Below are 8,121 nucleotides of genomic sequence, written 5' to 3'. Positions count from 1 at the left end.
TGAGAGGACCTTCCTTAGATTATGGAGGGAAGCAAGAGGCAAAGGCATAGTTGGAGAAGAAGAAGTGGAGGAAGATCTAGAAACCACTATGGAGGAAGAAGCACATAACCATGTTGGAAAGGAAGCTAGTAATCATGTTGGGCAAGAAAGGAGAGTCTTAGGCTCCTATATCAACCCAAATCTAGGAAACTGTGGCCGCAACATCCTAAAGCCAACAATACATGCCAATAACTTTGAGTTGAAACCTCAACTCATCACACTTGTCCAGAATAATTGTTTATATGGAGGAGGTGCCCAAGAGGACCCAAACCAACATCTCAATACATTCTTGAGGATCTATGATCTACTTTTGTTCCCTTTCTCACTCAGAGACAAGGCAACAAAGTGGTTGGAAGCATTTCCCAAGGAGAGCTTAACCACATGGGTTGATGTTGTAAACAGATTCCTTGCAAGATTTTACCCTCCACAAAGAATCAACAGGCTAAGAGCTAAGGTGCAAACTTTCAGACAAGAAGATGGTGAAACACTCTATTAGGCTTGGGAGAGATTCAAAGATTTGACAAGAAGATGCCCACCATAAATGCTCAATGATTGGGTACAACTACACATCTTCTATGAAGGGCTGTCCTATAAATCAAAGAAGGCCGTGGATCATTCTTCAGGAGGCTCACTCAACAAGAAGAAAACCATTGAAGAAGCCATAGATGTCATTGAGACTGTAGCTGAAAATGAGTATTTCTATACTTCAGAAAGAATTCAGAAGAAAGGAGTGCTAGAACTCAATTCTGTGGACGCCTTGTTAGCTCAAAACAAGGCAATTGCAGCACACTAGCAGCCTTAACCAAGAAGATGGAGGCTAATCAAGTCTCAGCCATTCAAGACCAAACTCCTCAACAAGAAGGAAGTGCATAAGAATCTGAAGGTGACTGGAAATAAGCTAATTATGTGAACAACTCATCCAGACCACCATATGACCCCAACTCCAAGACATACAACCCAGGCTGGAAGAACCACCCAAATTTTGGGTGGGGAAACCAACAAAGCCATAACTAGGACCACAACAAACCTTATCTATCAAATCAACACAACACTCACAACCCCAACCATCAAACAAACAACCATAGATCTTACCATAATTCATAAAACACATCATACCATGGTAACAAACCAACACACAACAATCACCATCAAGACACACTACCCTCAACCATGCAACCATGTGAAATCAAGAGCAACTTTGAGAGAATGGAGGCTGTAATAGCACAACTATCATCACAGCTTGAAGGAGCTGTTTCTACCATTTTGGAGAGACAAACATAGACTGATAGAAGGATAGACGCCAATCAAGAAAAATACAGGTCAAATCTGAAAAATCAAGGCGCAGTAATCTCAAAGTTGGAAGCACAAGTAGGGATATTATCCAAGCAAATCCCAATGCCCACACAAACATTTTCCAGTGATACCATGGCCAACTTGAGAGGAAAATGCAAAGCCATTACACTTAGAAGTGGGAAGGTTGTAGAAGAAGGAACCCCAAGCAAAGACAACCATGAAGAAGAACTTGCAAAAAATCATGAAAACAAGAATGACGAAGAGACCTATGCTCCATCCTCATCAAAACCATTCTAGAAGCCTTATGTGCCCAAGGCACCATACCCACAAAGGCTGGGAAAAGATGGGAAGGATGGCCAATTCTCTAAGTTCTTAGAGATCTTCAAGAAGCTCCAAATCAATATACCATTTGCTGAGGCATTGGAGTAGACGCCACTTTATGCCAAATTCTTAAAAGAGACCATAACAAGAAAAAAGAACTGGGGGGCAAAGGAGTCCATAGTACTAATTGAGGAATGTAGCGCCATCATACAAAAGAAGCTACCTCAGAAGATGAAGGACCCAGGGAGTTTCCAAATCCCATGCATCATAGGGGATATCACTATTGACAAAGCCTTGTGTGACCTGGGAGCTAGCATAAATCTCATGTCCCTAACCATGATGAGAAGGATGAAGATTGAGGAAGCCAAGCCAACAAGAATGGCACTCTAATTGGCTGATAGAACATTCAAGTTTCCACACGGGGTAGTGGAAGATTTGTTGGTGAAAATGGGAGAATTCATTTTCCTAACTGACTTTGTTCTGCTGGACATGGAAGAAGAGGCCAGCACATCAATCATCCTAGGAAGGCCATTCTTAGCTACTGCCAGAGCCATTACTGATGTGCAAAAAAGGGAACTAGTCTTGAGATTGCATGAAGAGAAGATGGTCTTCAATGTCTTTAAGGCAATGAGTTACCCCAAAGAGTCCATAAGAGAATGCATGATGGTAGACACCATAGAATAGATAGTTCAAGGAGTTTTAGAAGAAGAACAATGTGAAGGAACTATGGAGCTAGAACAACAAGCATCAAGTGGAGAACTACCACAAGGAATCATGAAGAATTCAATCATACCAACCACCACGGACAACAATGAAGCAGAGGCACCAAAACTAGAGTTGAAGACCTTACTCCCAAGCTTGAAATATGCATACTTGGGTGACAACAACACTTACCCAGTGATCATCAATTCAAGCTTGAGTAAGGAACAAGAAAAGGAACTTATCCAAGTGTTGAGACAACACAAGGATGCTATAGGCTGGACACTTTCAGATTTAAAAGGGATCAGTCCTTTAATGTGCATACACAAGATCCTACTTGAGGAGGATGCCAAACCTTAAAGGCAACAACAAAGGAGGCTGAATCTAACCATGAATGAAGTGGTTCAAAAAGAAGTGTTGAAGTTATGGCAAGCAGGGGTGATTTACCCCATCTCAGACAGCCCTTGGGTAAGCCCGGTGCAAGTAGTCCCAAAGAAGGGAGGGATCACTATTGTGCCAAATGAAAAGAATGAACTAATATCCACAAGGACAGTGACCGGATGGCGCATGTTCATTGACTATCGGAAACTCAATAAAGCTACCTAGAAAGGCCACTTTCCCCTGCCCTTCATGGACCAGATGCTTGAAAGAATCGCAGGGCATGAATACTACTGCTTCCTGGATGGTTACTCTGGCTACAACCAAATAGTTATAAACCCCAAGGACCAGGAGAAAACCTCTTTTACTTGTCCCTATAGAGTTTTCGCTTACCGGAGGATGCCCTTTGGATTGTGCAATGCACCTGCAACATTCCAAAGGTGCATGCTCTCCATATTTTCAAACATGGTTGAAAAGTTCATAGAAGTATTCATGGACGACTTTTTTGTGTTTGGAAATTCATATTCTGATTGCCTGTGTCATCTTGCCCTAGTGCTAAAGAGGAGCCAAGAAACCAACTTGGTTTTAATCTGGGAGAAGTGCCATTTTATAGTAACTGAGGGGGTGGTTCTTGGTCACAATATTTCTAAAAATGGCATAGAAGTGGACAAGGCAAAGGTAGAAGTAATAGAGAAGTTACCTCCACCTTGCAATGTCAAGGCAATCAGAAGCTTTTTGGGACACGCTGAGTTCTATAGGAGGTTTATTAAAGATTTTTCAAAGATTGCAAAACCTCTTAGCAACCTACTTCTCTCAAATACTCCCTTTGTTTTTGATAGAGAGTGCATGGTAGCCTTTGATGAGCTTAAGAAGAGACTCTCCTCTGCACCTATTATAGCACCACCTAGCTAGGATCTTCCCTTTGGATTAATGTGTGATGCATCTGATTTTGTTGTTGGTGCCGTTCTAGGACAGAGGAAAGACAACGCCAAACAGAAGAATCACTTGCTTACAAAGGGCGTGGCACGCCAGACCCTGGGCGTGCCACGCTAGTTCAACTTTCCAGAGAGCTTGATCAAGAATGCAGCAAGGGAGTGGCATGCCAGACCCTGGGTGTGGCACGCTAGTTCAAGTCTCCAGAGGCAAGAAGAAGAGGAAAAAGGCTAGGGCGTGCCACTTAAACTCGAAGGTGTGTCATGCCAACCTATATTGGTATTAAAAGACCCTGGGCGTTCCACTTGAGCTTGAAGACGTCGCACGCCAGGGATGTTATTGAGGAAGAGCATGCCACTTGAGGGACTGGGCGTGGCATGCCAAGCCAGAATTGGAGGAGCACATGGCACGCCACTGAAGCGCCAGCTACACGCCAACTGGGAAGTCATGCTTATTTAGTTTCTTTTCCCTCCAAATTGTAATTTTCCTTTTCACTTATGTAATTATTTTATTTTGAGAGCTAGGAGTATTATATATACCCCCAAGAAGTACTGAAAAAAGGGGTTAAGTAGTTTGAGAGCTAAGTTTTAGATACACTTTTACACTTCATCATCTTCTTTACTTTTGAGTACTTTTCTTTGAACTTTAAGTAGCTAAATTCTCTCTCATTGAGAGAGGGAGCTCTATTGTACTTGATGGATTGATGATAGTGAAATTCTTCTTCTCTTCATCTTCTCTTTGATTTGCTAGAAGGAATTTTATTTTCCATGCTTAGTGTTCAATTATCTTACAAAAGAGATTGAATGCAAAAATGGGTTTCACGGGAACCTTGGAAAAGAAAATATGAAACCATGCTTAAAATCCCTTCTCACACTTGAGTAGGATCTGGGTTATGGTGTTTGGATTTGGTGACATATAATCCTCCCTCTACTTGGACCTATGATGATGTGTGGTATAATCAGGGACCAAGCATATCTCTCTTCATGAACAATTAGACCAAGGAATTGGCTATTGATCAAGATCTAAGAGATTGAGTTACCAAGGGATTGGGGCTTAATCAATCATGATTGCCAAGAGGTCAATGAGTTACATGATTGAAGAGGATATAAGCTGGAATTGATCCAAAGAGACAACATCTCCTGATCTCAATGAATTTTCCTATTCTTATCTACCACTTTCTTTATAACTTGCTTTTACATTCTGCAATTTCCCATTCCCATTTACAATTAAGTCATTTATGATTCTACACTTTACATTCTGCCATTTCCATTTACGCACTTTATTGCTTTTCTTTACAGTTTAGCTGTTTACATTTCTGCCATTTATAATTCTGCAATTACAATCTATCTGTCCTGCTTGACGAATTCATCTATTGGTGCGCCTGCCAAAAGAGTGGATTCATAATAAAAAATTTTATGGGGTGTGAATTCCAAACTCATCATGCGTGCGCACAAGGCTGTGCATCCGCACATATCAGAATGTCCTGAAATTCTGTAACCTTGCAGAATTTCAGTTTTTCAACACCTACTTTGAATGATCATAACTTCCGCTACAAAATTCCAAATTTTGCAAACTTTGTATCAAATCGAAGGGTTTTCAATAATATTTATTTCTAAACAAATTGCAACAAATTTTGAAAACCGAGGAAAAAGTTATAATCAAACAAAGTTCACCAAAAATCCATTTTTTACCCCAAAAACCACATAAGCTTAAATTAACCAACTTTCAAACCAAAACCAAATCAAAATCTACCCAATCATCATAAACCACCACCACACACACAGCACATTACCTCTTCATATCATTCTCCTCAATTTCACTTAAATTATTCAACTATTATACCATATCTCACTACCAACTCCATAATTTCCTTCTTAATCATAATTCCACACTCATAATCATAATCAATCAACAACAACCTCAAATACCAAAATAAATCCTCATAAATTCTAATAATCATTATCAAACCTTATCCATCATTAACCAAATCCATAATAAAGCTCATTAGCACCAATGATATCCAATAATCCTCAACAATCACAATAACCAACAATCAATTATCATCATCAATATATGTCATCAAACATCATAATCATCAATATCCTTTATTCCAACCCACCATAAACATTTTACATTAACTCATCATCTTAATTTCTCAAAATTCTCATTATCCATCAATATAAATAATAATCATCAATACTCATCAACATCAATAATCTCCAACAATCATCATCATCCATAATAAATCTATACACCAACAATTAACATCAATTCACATATAATTACTCATACACCCATAACATTCAATCCTATCTTAGGGTCAACTAGCCTAAGTGTCCATGAACATTGCATATTACATAAAGAAAATTGAAACCATACCTTGGCTGATTCCCAAACGCGCCAAATACCAAAACAAAGCCACCAAGCTTGATCCAAAGCCTCATCCAACTCCAACAAACACCAAGGCTCAAACTAACAACACATATATCACCAACATCAAAACCTAAGATACACAAAACAACTAAACACAAGGGTCTAGTGGAACCTTACCTTATCCAATGAGATTATGGGTAAAATCCATTAATTACTCACAACTAGAGATCACCTAAACAACCAAAACCACAAAATCTACTCAAAACCAGAACCTCAAAAACGTAGAAATCTAGGGCACAAAACTGAGAAGTGAGACGCAAATTCTTACCAGATTTATTGGGATAGAAATATAGAGCTCGACAAGAACATCGTGTGGCCACAAACGGCTCGTCAATCGAAGCTCCGGATCAAAAGTTATGCCTTCCGGAAGGTGGAGTTGAAAAGTAACCAACCCTCACCTCTCCTCTCTTCTCAATCTGCGCGCCTCTCTCTTTGTGGGGAGGAAAATGAGCTGAAAAGCTCATTAAGTGAGCTTATATATGTTGGACCTTGGGCCCAGTTTGGGTCCGGTCCAACTCGTTAGCGTTTTTGGTGCGTTTGGCCCACTTTGGGCCAAAACCTTTAAGATTAGTTCCCGGTTTTTATTCTAAATTATTTTTCTCCTTTCAAAACAATAAATTAATTTTCAAAACATTATTTTCTAAAATACGTGGTACTGGAAAGTTTAGAGCCGGTACTGCCGGCTTAAGCGCCAATACGCATTTTTACATAAATCTTTTCGAAAAGGTACATTTTCCAACTCAAAAAAATTCACTGAAATCAAATTTCTCATTTACATTTTCAAATTAAAATTTATAAATTTTGAATCTATTCCGGGCACTAAAATTATTTTATTAAAACGGTTTTACGTGAAAACGGGGGTTCTTACACTTGAAATCCCCTATCATACTTGAGTATATTTGGGCTTTAGGATTGGATATGGTGACATGAAATCCACACACTATTTGGATCTATGAGGATGTGTGGTATAATCAGGGACCAAGCTTATCTCTCTTCATGAGTAATTAGACCAAGGAATTGGCTGATTATCAAGATTTTAGAGATTGAATCACCAAGGGATTGGTGTTCAATCAATCATGATTTTCAAGAGGTCAATGAGTTGCACGATTGAAGAAGAGATGATCTAAATTAAATCCAAAGAGAGCAACATCTCCTAATCCTAACCGCAATGAATTTCCCCTATTCTTATCTTCCCTATTCTTTATAGCTTTCTTTAATTTCTGCTATTACCTATTCCTCATTCACAATTCAGTCATTTATGTTCCAACACTTTATATTCTTGTTATTTACTTTTCTGCACTTTATTGTTTTTCTTTACCTTTAAGTCATTTATATTTCTGCTAATTTAGAATTATGTACTCAACAATCTCTATTTCTTAGCTTGACTAATTCACTTATTGATTAAAGTTGCTCAATCTACCAATCTCTTTGGTGTGCTTGCTAAGGAACGATTTCATTATATAGTGACTGAATTCCAGTCATCATCTGGCCGGGTGATAGTCAAGTATATGAGACCTCCAACTAACTGTCGATAAAGAGTAGGGTTATCCAAAATATTGCCATCCATAGGGGTAAATCTAACATTAGGCTCAATGGGAGTTGACTTAGTGAGACTATCTGTAATCCCAACGCAAGCAAGAAGATCAGAAGCATACTTAGCTTGAGAGAGATAGATGCCATCATCTATGGATATGACCTCCAGACCAAGAAAATAACTGAGAGAACTGATGATTGGATTTTTGATGGTTTAGAATTTCACTAATGAAATCTCGTTGTAAAGTATAGTTTCTAAACCAAGCAATAATCCTTTCATACAAAAGATTCTTTGTCACAAGTAACAAACCCCTAAATTTATAAACCGAAGTATTGAACCTCGGGTCGTTCTCCCTAGGAATTGTAATGAAGTGTCTTGTTATTGGTTATGAGTTATTTTGGGGTTTTTGAGATTTTAGACAAGAAATATAAATGGCAAGGAAAATAAACTAACCGCTAACAAAGCTCTTGGCAAGATATGAGAATTAGAAG

The 8,121-nt window shown here is 38.8% G+C and overlaps 1 non-coding gene across 1 annotated transcript; it reads right to left on the bottom strand.

Moving 5' to 3' along the window:
* Window positions 1-478: 478 nt before the first annotated feature.
* On the bottom strand, window positions 479-586 carry LOC127746916 (small nucleolar RNA R71). The gene has a single exon (XR_008008725.1). It is a non-coding gene; the product is annotated as a small nucleolar RNA R71 (small nucleolar RNA).
* Window positions 587-8,121: the final 7,535 nt, after the last annotated feature.

Source organism: Arachis duranensis, chromosome 4 (genome assembly GCF_000817695.3).
Source record: "Arachis duranensis cultivar V14167 chromosome 4, aradu.V14167.gnm2.J7QH, whole genome shotgun sequence".
NCBI lineage: Eukaryota > Viridiplantae > Streptophyta > Magnoliopsida > Fabales > Fabaceae > Arachis > Arachis duranensis.
Note: the sequence above shows the minus strand (reverse complement) of the source record. Positions and strands in the feature narration are given on the sequence as shown.